The following is a 12263-nucleotide window of genomic DNA, read 5'->3' as shown; positions in this document are numbered from 1 at the left end:
GAGATAACAAGTTATTACTCACAGATGTTCACACTGTAGAGAAAGAGGACACTACATGCCATGCAGTGCCACCAGCAGGTTGCAGTTGGGAACAAAGTGAACAAGCAGGGACTGTGGGATACAAACATTACAGTAACAAAAGGGGGGGGCTTGTTCTTGTGGGAAGATGCAAGTGGAGTGTTTGAATGAGTAAACTGGCAGGGAAGTAACTGAAGCACGCTACTCAGGTATAAGCAGGAACCGCATCTGGTCCCTTTAATAAGGATGGTTGTTTAGGTAAGGGATGTGATCCATGGGAGAAGGTTAGGGAGGAGAATTTGTGATTAGATCTTTTGAGGCCTTCTTGATTTCACTAGATGTCAAAGCAGCAATATTATTAGACTTTCTTAAACCTCTCCCACTATCATATACCAGAATCTGTTGCTTCATAACCGACTAACTCAAAACTCTCACTGTGACATAAAACAACAACTATTTTCTTACATGTCATGAATTCCTCTACATTAAGAATAGGGGCTAGGCTCAGCAGGGTCCTTCTGGTGACTCATAGTCTCAACTGAGGCATAGATGTTGATCCGTCAGGCTTAGCTGGAGCATGGGCTGGTTCAGAGGGACCGAGGTACCTTTATTCACTGTCTGGTGCCAGCATGGGGAATGGCTGGAATCATCAATATTAAATGCCCAGACATGGTTTCACTGACATGATGTAGACTGGCCTCAGAGCAGGTGTCCCAGGATGACCAAGTAGAAACTACTTCTTACCAAGCCTCAGAAGCCAATCAGAGTCCTTCCTCTCCCACCTTTCCCAGCCCGTCTTTAATCTCTTCCACTCCTGGGTGAGAGGATACCAGAACCCCTAGAACAATAGCTTATCAACCTGGAAACGTGTGGACTAATTCTAGATGCCCTTTACACATAAGGAAGTTGAGGCCCAGAGAAGAGAAGGGAATTTTCCAGGGTCCTACTTTGACTAGGTAGCAGAGTTCTGGCTAACATACCACAAAAAGTAGTCTTCTCTGGGATCTCAAAGATGTTAACAGTTTGCTTCCCATTTCTGACTGCCTTGAGACTAATGCCACTTGTTTCTGTTTTACAACCATTGCCTCACCACTACAGTTTTATTTTGGCCTGCTGGGTCAAGGGGTGAAACCAATGATGTCAGGTTTCTGCACTCCAAGAGACCTATCTCAGCCCTGACCTAGTGAGACTTCAGAGATGGATGAGGGAATGTGGATGGAGCAAATCAGGATCAGTGAGGCCATCCCCTCCATCCAGCCCTCTTCAACCCCAAAGCAAGTAGCTCCTTTCTGATCCTGAAGCCCAAGTATCCTCTGAGCCCTAATATTGGCTAGCATTATATGGGCAAATTTTGAACATTTCTGATCATGTGGAGCTGGTGAATTTAATTCACTCTGTTGATAACTGATGTTGGGCTGAGGATACACCTGAAATGACATAGGCTGAAAAGGCACAACTTTAAAGCCAGGCCCAAAAGGTAACAGCTCTGTTATGTTCAAGTCTGTTTCCTCTGATAAGAATGCCAAGGAGGAGGAGACCAGGCCCAGAGGGGATCCTAGGATGGTCCCCATCCATCTCATATCATCAGAGGCTACATCTTGAGGGGAAGGGCAAGGGCTGGAGAAGACACAGAGCATTGGCACGATTGTTCTGGGATCTGAACAACTAATGATGTGAGGAATAACCTGCCAAGCAGCATCTCAAATATTTTTAATCCTTAAGCTCTAGGCCTCAAGATTGTTTAGGCTGTGACATGGGTGTACTTCCAGGGCAGTCATTTTGGGGCAACTGTGAGAGTTCCTAACACCATCTGTGTGACTTGGGCAGGGCCAGAAAGGGTATCTGTGAGGGCTGTGTTGATAAAATGGGATAGAAGGAATTATTTGTATTGATATAGCTTGTCACATCGTTTAAGGGAAAGACCATGTTCTCAGGCCTAGCATAGATGGGGCATAATGGCACATATAAGGTGCTCCATAAATGATTGTTATGAAGGTCACTCATCATTTCCCTGCATGCACACACAATTGTGGCAAAGGATTCGGGCCGTCCATGAGTCCTCTCCTCCCACACACCTTCTAGCAGCTCTCATCTCACCGGTGGGAGTTTTAGGACATGGAGGGATACTGTATGCCAGTTTGAAAGGATTTATGTACCCTAGAAAAGCCATATTTTGATCCTGATCAATCTTGTGAGAGCAACCATTTCTTCTAGTCCCTATTCAGTACTATAGGTTGGAAACTTGATTACGTTATTTCTACAGAGATGTGACTCACCCACTTGAAATACACTTTTGAAAATTCAAAAAAGTATTAACTTTTGAATAGATGGAGATGTGACCCCACCCATCCCAGGTGGGTCTTGATTACTTTACTGGAATCCTTAAAAAGAGGAAGCATTTTGGAGAAAACTTGAGAATGATGAGAACAGCAGAGACAAGAGAACTGCTCAACAGCCAGCAACCTTTGGAGATGAAAGAGAACACCCCTGGGGAAGCTTCGTGAAGCAAGAGGCTTGGAGAGGAAGCTAGACAACATCACCATGTTCCCCATGTGCCTTCCCAGTTGAGAGAGAAACCCTGAACATCACTGGCCCTCCTTGAGTGAAGGTAACCTTTAGTTGGTGTCTTAATTTGGACATTTTTATAGACTTGCTTTAATTGGCACATTTTCTTGGCCTTAGAACTGCAAACTCACAATTTATTAAATTCCCCTTTTTAAAAGGGGAATATTGCATTCCAGCAGCTAGCTAACTAGAACAAGCCAGGAGCTCTAAGGAGTACCTGGGCTCAGAGAAATAGCCCCAGAAATCCTATTCCAAGGTTAAATAAAGTACCCTATGATCTCAGAATGGCATGTTGGTTGTATTTGACTTTCCATGTCTGTCAGCCTAGTAGTGACCTCAACTGTTCCACAGCTACATCCAGTTAAGGGGAACTACACCTCACGCATGCTTGGCAGAGCTCTGTTGAGCACTTGGGAGGGCTCCACATGCCAGCTCCTTTCTGGTTTTGGCTTCTCAGTGTGCTGGCTGAAAGTGAGACTGTGGGCTGGGAAACTCTACCACCACTATGTCGTTCTTTTTTCCAAAATTTGTTCATCCTGAAGGTCCATAAACAATAGTAGGGCTCATACTCCCTTGAATATTCAGGGGAAATGAGAGTGCAGTAGCATTTGCTGCAATTGGAGCAGGGAAGACCAGCAATTCCACTCCCACATATATATATCCTGGAGAAACTGTCACACATTTTGTATAAGTTTGTTTAAATAACGTGTTCTTTTAATGCTGACAGGTCACAAGGAAGGAGCTCAGGCTCCCACCCCCTGCTCACCCTGTAGCCATGACCGAAACTCATGGTCCACTGGTGACCCTTTCCCTTCTCCCTCCTCCTCGCTGCAATGCTGATGCCTCTTGCCAAATTCTTTCAATAGCCAGGGCAAGAAACCACATCAAAGAAGGACTTACAGAACAAACTTCACCAATAAAGAGCCAACAGGTCAGGATAGGCACAAAGAGAAGGAAGCAAAAATACTAGCCAAAGGCAACCAGATGAGTAGCCAAATGCAGAAGTGAGGACCAATAAGGGACAGCGAACTTCAGAGTATAAAAGGAGAAACACATTACACGGCAGGTGGACATTTTCTTCAGGTTCTTGGAGAAAGTGTTCCTTTACCCTTTTCCCCTTCCCACTTCCTTTTCCCCTTCCACCCCTCCTCCTCCTCCCCCTCCCTCCTTTACAATAAACCCCTTTCAACCTCAGTTCGCTGGGTTATGAGTGTTGGACTGAACCAACCCCCAATTTGTTCTAATGAATACAAATCCAATATGGTGAGTGAAGACCTACTTCAGTGGGTCATTTAGATTAGATGGTTTACTTGGAGATGTGACCTACCCACTTGTGGGTGGGACCATTTAAATAGGTTGTTCCCAGAGGGAAGTGATCCCACCAATTCAAGGTGGGTCTTAATATGCTTACTTGAGTTCTTTAAGAATTTTTTGAAAAAGGCTCATAACTGACACAAACCAAGAAATTTGGAAACGTAGAAGAAAATGCTCCAGAGGAAGCTGTTTAAAACCAGAAGCTGGGGGAGGAGGCACAGCAGATGTCACCAGTTGCCTTCCTACATGACAGAGAACTCATGATTACCATCAGCCTTTCTTCAGATTCTCTAGTGTCTTAGTTTGGTCATTTTTATGGTCATAGATCTGTAAACTTATAACTTAGTATATCCCCTTGTATAAGCCAACTCATTACTGGTATATTGCATTTTGAAAGCATTAACAAATTGAAACACCAACTCTTCAAGAACTTTCTCTTTTTGTGGTTCCTTCAAATACTTAAGTTCTATGTCATGGAGAAGATTCTGAGCTAGAACACAGCATGATTGTTGTGTGGATATTCACAGGAATTTCCTAATGCCACTTTTGGGGGAAGCTACAGGCCCATTCAAGGGAGTTAGGGGGAGGCTGTCCTGTTAGTGGAAGAAATGGTAGGCATTTGGAGGAGGAACTGCTGAAAAGGGAAGAGGACCTGAGAACTACAGGCACCCACCATCTCCTCTTACAAGATTCCTGCTCCTAAAGTCAAGAACTGTCAGAGAACAGTTATTAAGAAAAGATAGAAGATGTCAAAGTTGAGAATTCGTTCTGGGAGAAAACAGTATTAGAATCATTAACTCCAGGGCTTCAGAGAAAATAAGAGGTCCTGTTGGAGACAAAAAAAATGATTTACTCTCAATCCATTTTCCCCTTGACTCAAGGTGGAGAAATTACAAAAAGATCACATTGAGAATTCCTTTGTTCTAAGATTCCATAGAGTTAACTGTATTTAAACATTAGAAGAAGATGCAATAAAAATATTGGCCATTTATACAGGCTTTAAAAATGTATAAGCTCTCTTCTGATTTGCAAAGCTCTCCAATTTCCAGAAGAGCAAATGAAGTTCAGAGCATTTAAAGGGTTTACCCAAGGTAGAAGATGATGGTGCAAAATTGCTGGTGACAGAAACAGTCATCCTGTTACCCCCTCCCCTCCAGCCTTGTGCCTCACCACCACCTGCCCCTGTACTCTTCTTGAGGAGAGATCCTTACCTGATGAAACTGAAGCTGAAGCAATGGCCACAAGGCACAGGAAATGAGAGAAATGGGCTGTTGAGCAAGCATTTGGGAGGATCCTCCTGTCAAGGAATGTGAGAGGTTCCAAATCCAGTACAACACTTTCCATGTAGCACCTACTATGTCCCTGTGGGTGCCATAAGGAAACAAAGCCAGGGGCAGAGGCAGGGCAGGTTTATGAGTAATTATTACCACTTCGAATAGCAATGAGATGTTCATATTCAGGGAATGGGGTTCTTTCAGAGGTGAGATTCTAGGGATAGAAAGGAGTTATAGGTGAGGAAATGCTTCACAGAAGAACACACAGTTTTGAAGGATGAATAGGGCTCTTCCCAGGGAAGAAAGTATTGGGAGAGGATACCAGACATGGAAAATAACTTGTCCAAAGCACAAAGGCTGGAAATATCATGGTGTGTTCCTGGCAATTACAAGTATTTCAGTTTTGCTGGTCAGAAGACGAGAGAAGAGGAGGCACATAAGCCTGACTATCAGGCAGCTGAATCTTGGAGGATCTGAGGTACTGTGTGAATGGCTGGGACTTTGGGAATGCCTAAAGGCCAGCTCCTCATGGAAGTGATATCTCTCTGTCTCCAGAGGAAAGAGGAGATGGGCAAGGAATCCTCTAGGAAGCACTAATCTTGGCCAGATATGCTGAATCCTAAAGTGGGTAGCAACTGTGGGGTCAAGGTAGGAGTGGACCAGGAGACTTGGAGATGAAACAGGATAATATTGCATCCCACATCTGGCAAGACAGAGAGCTCATGGCTTGGCTGAGCACTGAAGGAGGTGGAATAAAAGAAAGTGATCTCCCTCTATGGTGACTGCTGGTCCATAAGCAAGAAGAGGAATTCACATGAAAGAAAGAAGGAACATGTTAGATATATAACAGCAGGTTGTAGACTGCTAATGGGTAAAATACTGGGATATGACAGCCACAGGGAACTGGGGGCTTTGGTGCTTGGAGATGTCAGAGAGAAGAGACTACCTGACCATTTCCTGACTCCTTTGCCTGCTCAAGCACCCCTTATATCGACATCTCCTCCATTCCCAGTAGATCCCCTTGTGGCTGCAAGCTGTTACTGCAAATTGGCACTTGAAAGACTGGAACCAAGTCTGAGGCTGTCACAGTTACCCTTTCCCTTTGTCACAATGCAATTAACCTACTGCTGATTCATTGGCAGCTAACCCAGTCCCTTGGGGGCAGCAGCCCCTAAAGCTGTGGTCCTCCAGAGGTGTGAACAATTGATATTCTCACTTTCATTTTAGCAATTCTGATAGTTCTTTATAAAAAATGTTAAAATATGCTTTAAAAATGTAATATGGTGACCCACAGAAGTCGTCAGCCTTGCTGCAATGTCCTAAAGGGGAAATATCAAAAGTGTGCTACAAAATCAGCTTTGAAAGTTCACAATACTCTAAAATCTCATTCACATATGTTTAAGGATTTGTCTCTACTATTTGAGGTTTGGGAGCTTATTTTCTTAAACCTATCCTATTATCAAATTCCAGAAATTTTTGCTTCATAAGCAATTAACTCAATATTGTTTTGCTTGAAACAATCATTTTCTTATATCTCATAAATTCCTCTGTACTAGGAATTGGGGCTGGGCTCAGTAGGGTCCTTCCGATGCCTCATAGCCTCAGCAGAGGCACAGATGTTGATCAATCATGCCAAGCTGGAGCATGGGCTTGTTTGGAGGGACCAAGGTAGCTTGATTCATCCACCTTGTGGCAGCCTGGGAAATGGCTGGAATTGTCAATATTAGGTGCCTAAATGTGGTTTCTCTGACATGATGGTGTAAGACTAGACCTGCCTTAGAGTAAGTGTCCCAGGATAACCGAGTAGAAGCTACATCTTACCAAGGCTCAGAAACCACACAGAACAACTTCTATTACATTTTATTGGTTACAAACAAGTCATATGGCCAGCCCTGATTTAAAGGGAGAGAAATTAGACTCCACCTTTTCATAGAGAAATGATAAGTCTACATTGTAGCAGCTTTCATTGGGCTAATTGTGGTGGCCACCACAATGTATCTTTTGCACTTTCCCTCCTCCTTACCTCCCTTTCTTTACACTCCTCTTTTCTGCCCTTCTTCACTTTATTTCCTTCTTCCCTTCTTCCCTCCTCTTTTGGCAAACTAAACTCACAAGGACTCTCCCTAGGCATTACTTAGTCCCTTTCTCCCCCACCCTTCCCCACACATCTTCAATCTCTTCAACTCCTGAGTGAGAGGTAGCTTGAGGGACCCCTAGAAACAGCATATCAGCCTGGAAGGCTTTGCTGATTCTAGATGCCTTTTACACATGAAGGGGTTGAGGCCCAGAGAAGACCAGAGCATTTCCCAGGGTCCTATTCAAACAAATAGCAGAGTTCTGGCTAGTACACCACGATATAGTGGAGTCTTAAAGGTTCAACAGGTTGCTTTCCATTTTTGACTGACTGAGACTAATGCCACTTGTCTCTGTTTAACATTCATTGCCTCACCATTACGATTTTATTGAGTGCTTGGTCAAGCAGTCTTCTGTACCTAGAGGAACCATTCTCAGCCCTAGCCTGGCTCCCAGACATCAGTGATGGATGAGGGACCCTTTAGGGCAAAAGCCATGCTTTATTGGGTTCTAGGTCCCCAGGCTTAACATATGCATGGGGCATAATGGCGCACAAAGGAGCTTCAAAAATGTTTGTTATATAGGTCTCTGCTCGTCACTAGTCATTCTTCTGCGTCCAGGCCCAATTCTTGCCAAGAACTTTGGCCATCCACGAGTTCCTTCCTCCCACACTTCTGACCTCACTGGTGGGAGGTCTAGGGCATGGAGAGATAATGCTAATGATTTTCAGTCCCTCTTTGCCCACAGACACCAGATGAGCCAAGCTACCCCAGGGCCTCGCTCATATGGAGGCCCCTGGGCTCTTGTTCCTGCTGGTGTCCTTTCCACTGGCCCACGCATTTCTTTCTGACAAACAAATAAATGGGCAATTCCTTTCTCTTCACACTCCCCTTCTGAGGAAAAAAGGAAAATAAGGAAAGGAAGAAAAATCATTAAACCAAGAGAAAGAACATAAACTGAGGGTGTAATTTCACAGCTTCTCTGTGGCCAGAACACATGATAGTCCCTTATCCATGTGGCCTGCTGCTGTGGCTGCTGAAACTTGAGCTGGAACTCTAGGAATAGGAATTGAAAGCATGATAGAAGGTAGGAACAGAGGTGGCCACCTGGAAAATTTCAGCCTGGATTCAACCTAGCCACAGAGAAGAGAGTCTGAAGGGGTTGTCCTGGCGTCTCCAAAACACATACACACATAGAGAGGCTTCTATGAATTACAACACTAGTCTTGTTGATTTGTCAGAGGACATGATGGCAAGGACACATACAGACATTTGCACACCAGTGTTTATAGCAGCATTATTTACAATTGTCTAGAGATGGAAACACAGCCATAATGTCCATTAACTGGCAAGTGGCTAAACAAACTGTGGTATATACATACAATGGGATATTATGCAGCTGTAAGACAGAACAAAGTTATGAAGTATGTAACAACATGGATGGACATTAAGAATATTATGCTGAGTGAGATTAGCCAGAAACAAAAAGACAAATATTATATGGTCTCACTGATATGAACTGACACTACTGAATAAACTTGAAGAATTTTGTTGGTAACAGAGAGACCATCAGGAGATAGAAATAGGGTAAGACATTGGGTAATTGGAGCTGAAGGGACACAGATTGTGCAACAGGGCTGAATGTAAAGACTCAGAAATGGACAGTACAATACTACCTAAGTGTAATATAATTATGTTAAAACACTGAATGAAGCTGAATGTGGGAATAATAGAGGGAGGAGAGCTGGGGGCACAAATGAAATGAGAAAGAAAGATAGTCAATAAAGACTAAGGTGGTATAATCTAGGAATGTCTAGACTGTATAATAATAGTGACTACATGTACAAATTTTTAAAATGTTTCTGCATGAGGAAGGACAAAGGAATGTCAGTACTGCAGGGTGCTGTAAATACATGGTAATTAATATTTTAAAATTTCAAATTATGTGTGAGACTAAAGCAAAAATGTTTATTTGGTACAAAATTTATACTTTGACTATTACATTTCCTAATACAACTTATGTAGACAGCTTAACTGAACACCATAAGTACAAGGAACCTTGAGAAGGACAGGAGATTTTGTTGGTTTCTCCAGAGTGGTGCCCCAATAATTCCCAGAATCATTTGAACAGTGAATAAAAAATTATTTGGAAAGTCCACTTCAGGGAATGGTGAGAACGGGGAAAATTCATCTTCCCCAAGTTGAATTTTTGATATTCTCACAAGAAATCTGGACAACCAAAGCTATAGGCTGAGCCATGAGTTTGGGGGTTTGTTCATATAAAACTTACCCCCACAAAGGATTGGAAAGCCTACTTAAAATTAGGCCTAAGAGTCACCTCCAAAAAAACTTCTTTTGCTGCTCAGATGTGGCCCCCCTCTCTCTAAGCCCAACATAACAAGTAAAATCATTACCTTTCCTTTTTCATAGACATGACATCCAGCAGTGAAAGTCTCCCTGGGAAAATGGGACTTGACTCCATGAGATGAGTCTAGCCCTGACAGCACGGGATCCACAATGACTTCTGGATCAAAAGGGGAAAAAGAAATGAATAAAATAAGGTATCAGTGGCTAAGGGAGTTCAAGTAGACTCAAAAGGCCTCTCTGTGGGGTACTCTGACACAAGCTTCAGCTAGATACCGCTAATTACCATGGTCTGCCAACTCCAACCAACACCATTGCTGCCAACCCACAACACCCACGGCCTTATGAGAGATTCTACATAAGCTTCACACACTAAGATTACGTCTAGAAACCTACAAACTCCAGATGGTTACTAGGCCAAGTAAGTCCTGAAACGCAGAGGGACCAGCTTCTCCAAGAACATCAACTATTTCCATCCCCGTATGTTATACTGCCGATACCCCTCTGCAACATGAAAAAGTTAGAATGGGCAGAGTCCAAATGTCCTTAAAGATTGGGAGACGTGTCAAAGGAGAAGGAGGTGTTATAACAGAGAATTTAGAATGTAACAAATGAGCATGACTGCTAAATCACTATACTGGCATTTCTACTATGGCGCTAGGGTCTTGGAGCAGTTAGAAAACCCAAAATTGTGAAACTGTAACCCATATCAAACCCTCGTCTGATAACTACTTCTTACAGTGTACTTCAAAATATATTCCTCATTGTATGAATGTTATATTCACAGTAAAAAATATTATAAAAAATAAAAAGAAGGCAAAGGGGCCCAAGATAGGTGAGGCCAGCACCCCCTCCTCTTTAACAGGTGCTTGGAGGAACTCAGAAGACCCTGCCAGACAGATGGGGCCCAAGCCCCCATGGAGAAACATCTAAAACCAACCGCTACAGGGGGCTTTTGCATACCATGGCACCAACCTCCTCAACAGGCAAAAATCACAGTAGTAACTTCTTAACCCAACATAATGCAATTTCATATTTTCAGCCACTCATTGTACATTTTTTTTAATTTACCAAATAAAGAATTAACGTACCAAAAAAGAAGACACTACAATACACCAATAAATAAACCAGCTGCTGATAATTATACACCACCCATGAAAGAGTTGACAAACTACATATACACCCGCATGCGATGGAAATTACCAACAAACGCCACAAAACTAACACAATCAATAAAAACAATAATCACACTCACAAAACGACACGAAGAAACGCAAATAAGACACAGAAACTACACTACAACAACTGTTAAACCTATTTTAACATCAGTTCTGCCATAACAGAGCCTCCAAAAATTCCGTACAAGAATGTTTGTATGTTAAGAATTACAATCATTGCACATTTTAAGAGAAAAGCCTTGATCAAACATCCAGTTGGACAGGTTTGGCCTTTGGGCTGGCGGTAGTCACCAGACTGCGCTTCCAAAGGAAACTGAAGTCGGCGGGTTAAGCCAAAAACGCTCCCACGGAAGGCTTTCAGGCCCTGCCTGCGGGGTCAGGGCCCTGAGAACAAGGACCCTAACCCTGCGGCCCCGCCAGCAGGCCCCTTCCCAGGCCGGAACCCCGCTCCCCGCTCGCTGACCCGGCTCTGCCACCCCTCTCCTGCGCCCAGCCGCCCCACTCCCCTGCCCATCTTCGCACTTCCGCGCCTGGCGCCCCGCTCCCGCACCCGGCGCCCCACTCCCAGGCCCGGAGCCTCACCACCCGCGCGCGTTACTCCCCGTGCCCCGCACCCCACCGCCTGCCCAGCACTACGCCCCGCCGGGTGCTCTTCCACCCCCACTCGCGCCCGCTACCCCTGTCCCCGGTACTCTGCCACCACGCGCCCGCCCCAGCTCACCTTGCCGAGCTGCAAGTGCTCCCCTGCAGCATCTCGGCGATCTCTGGCTCGCGGCTGCAGGGCGGCGGTGGCTGCGCGGCCGAGGACGATCCGGTGTTCAGGCCGTCCAGCCCTTTCCTGACGTGGAATTTCCCCCACGGTCTCTGTGAAGCCCCCTCCCGAGGGTTCCAACGGCCCCAGGGCGCGCGTGGGACCCGCACAGGAAACACTGCGACTGCAGCCCCGCGCCCAGCTGCCCGCTCACCTGGCCGCGGGCGGACCCCGCACCGCCCCCGCCGCTCTCGCTCCGGCTCCGGCTCCCGTCCAGCCTCCGCTCTTGGTCGCGGCCGCCCGGCCCCACGCAAACGCCCGGGACCGGCCTGCCGCTCACTGGACGGCCGCGGCTCCCTGAGGGTCTGCAACCAGCTCCAATGCCCGTCAAGCCACCACAGACACCAACGGCCGTTACCGCACACGGCGCCACGGGGCGGCAAACAGGTCTCAACTGAGCAGGCGGGTGTGCGCAGGCGCAGCACGACCCACCAGGCCTCTGGGCGTGCGCAGGACCCGCTGAGCTGGCAGTCAGGTGTGCGCGAGCGCACCAAGAGGACCCCGGGCGGCGAACTTGGACGTGCGCATGCAGGTCAAACGGCCAGCTGCTGATACAAACAATAAACTATATGCTAAATAAAAAAATAAATGACATATTATCATAAAATACACAAATGAAAGGGCCAGTATTATCCATTATAAGCATGTGATGATATATCAACAGATT

The 12263-nt window shown here is 45.3% G+C and overlaps 1 long non-coding RNA gene across 1 annotated transcript; it reads right to left on the bottom strand.

Moving 5' to 3' along the window:
• Positions 1-4164: 4164 nt before the first annotated feature.
• Positions 4165-11715, bottom strand: LOC143681749 (uncharacterized). Its single transcript, XR_013174814.1, has 4 exons — positions 11507-11715; positions 9658-9767; positions 5109-5194; positions 4165-4723 (listed from the first exon to the last, which is right to left on the bottom strand). It is a non-coding gene; the product is annotated as an uncharacterized LOC143681749 (long non-coding RNA).
• Positions 11716-12263: the final 548 nt, after the last annotated feature.

Source organism: Tamandua tetradactyla, chromosome 4 (genome assembly GCF_023851605.1).
Source record: "Tamandua tetradactyla isolate mTamTet1 chromosome 4, mTamTet1.pri, whole genome shotgun sequence".
Lineage (NCBI taxonomy): Eukaryota > Metazoa > Chordata > Mammalia > Pilosa > Myrmecophagidae > Tamandua > Tamandua tetradactyla.
Note: the sequence above shows the minus strand (reverse complement) of the source record. Positions and strands in the feature narration are given on the sequence as shown.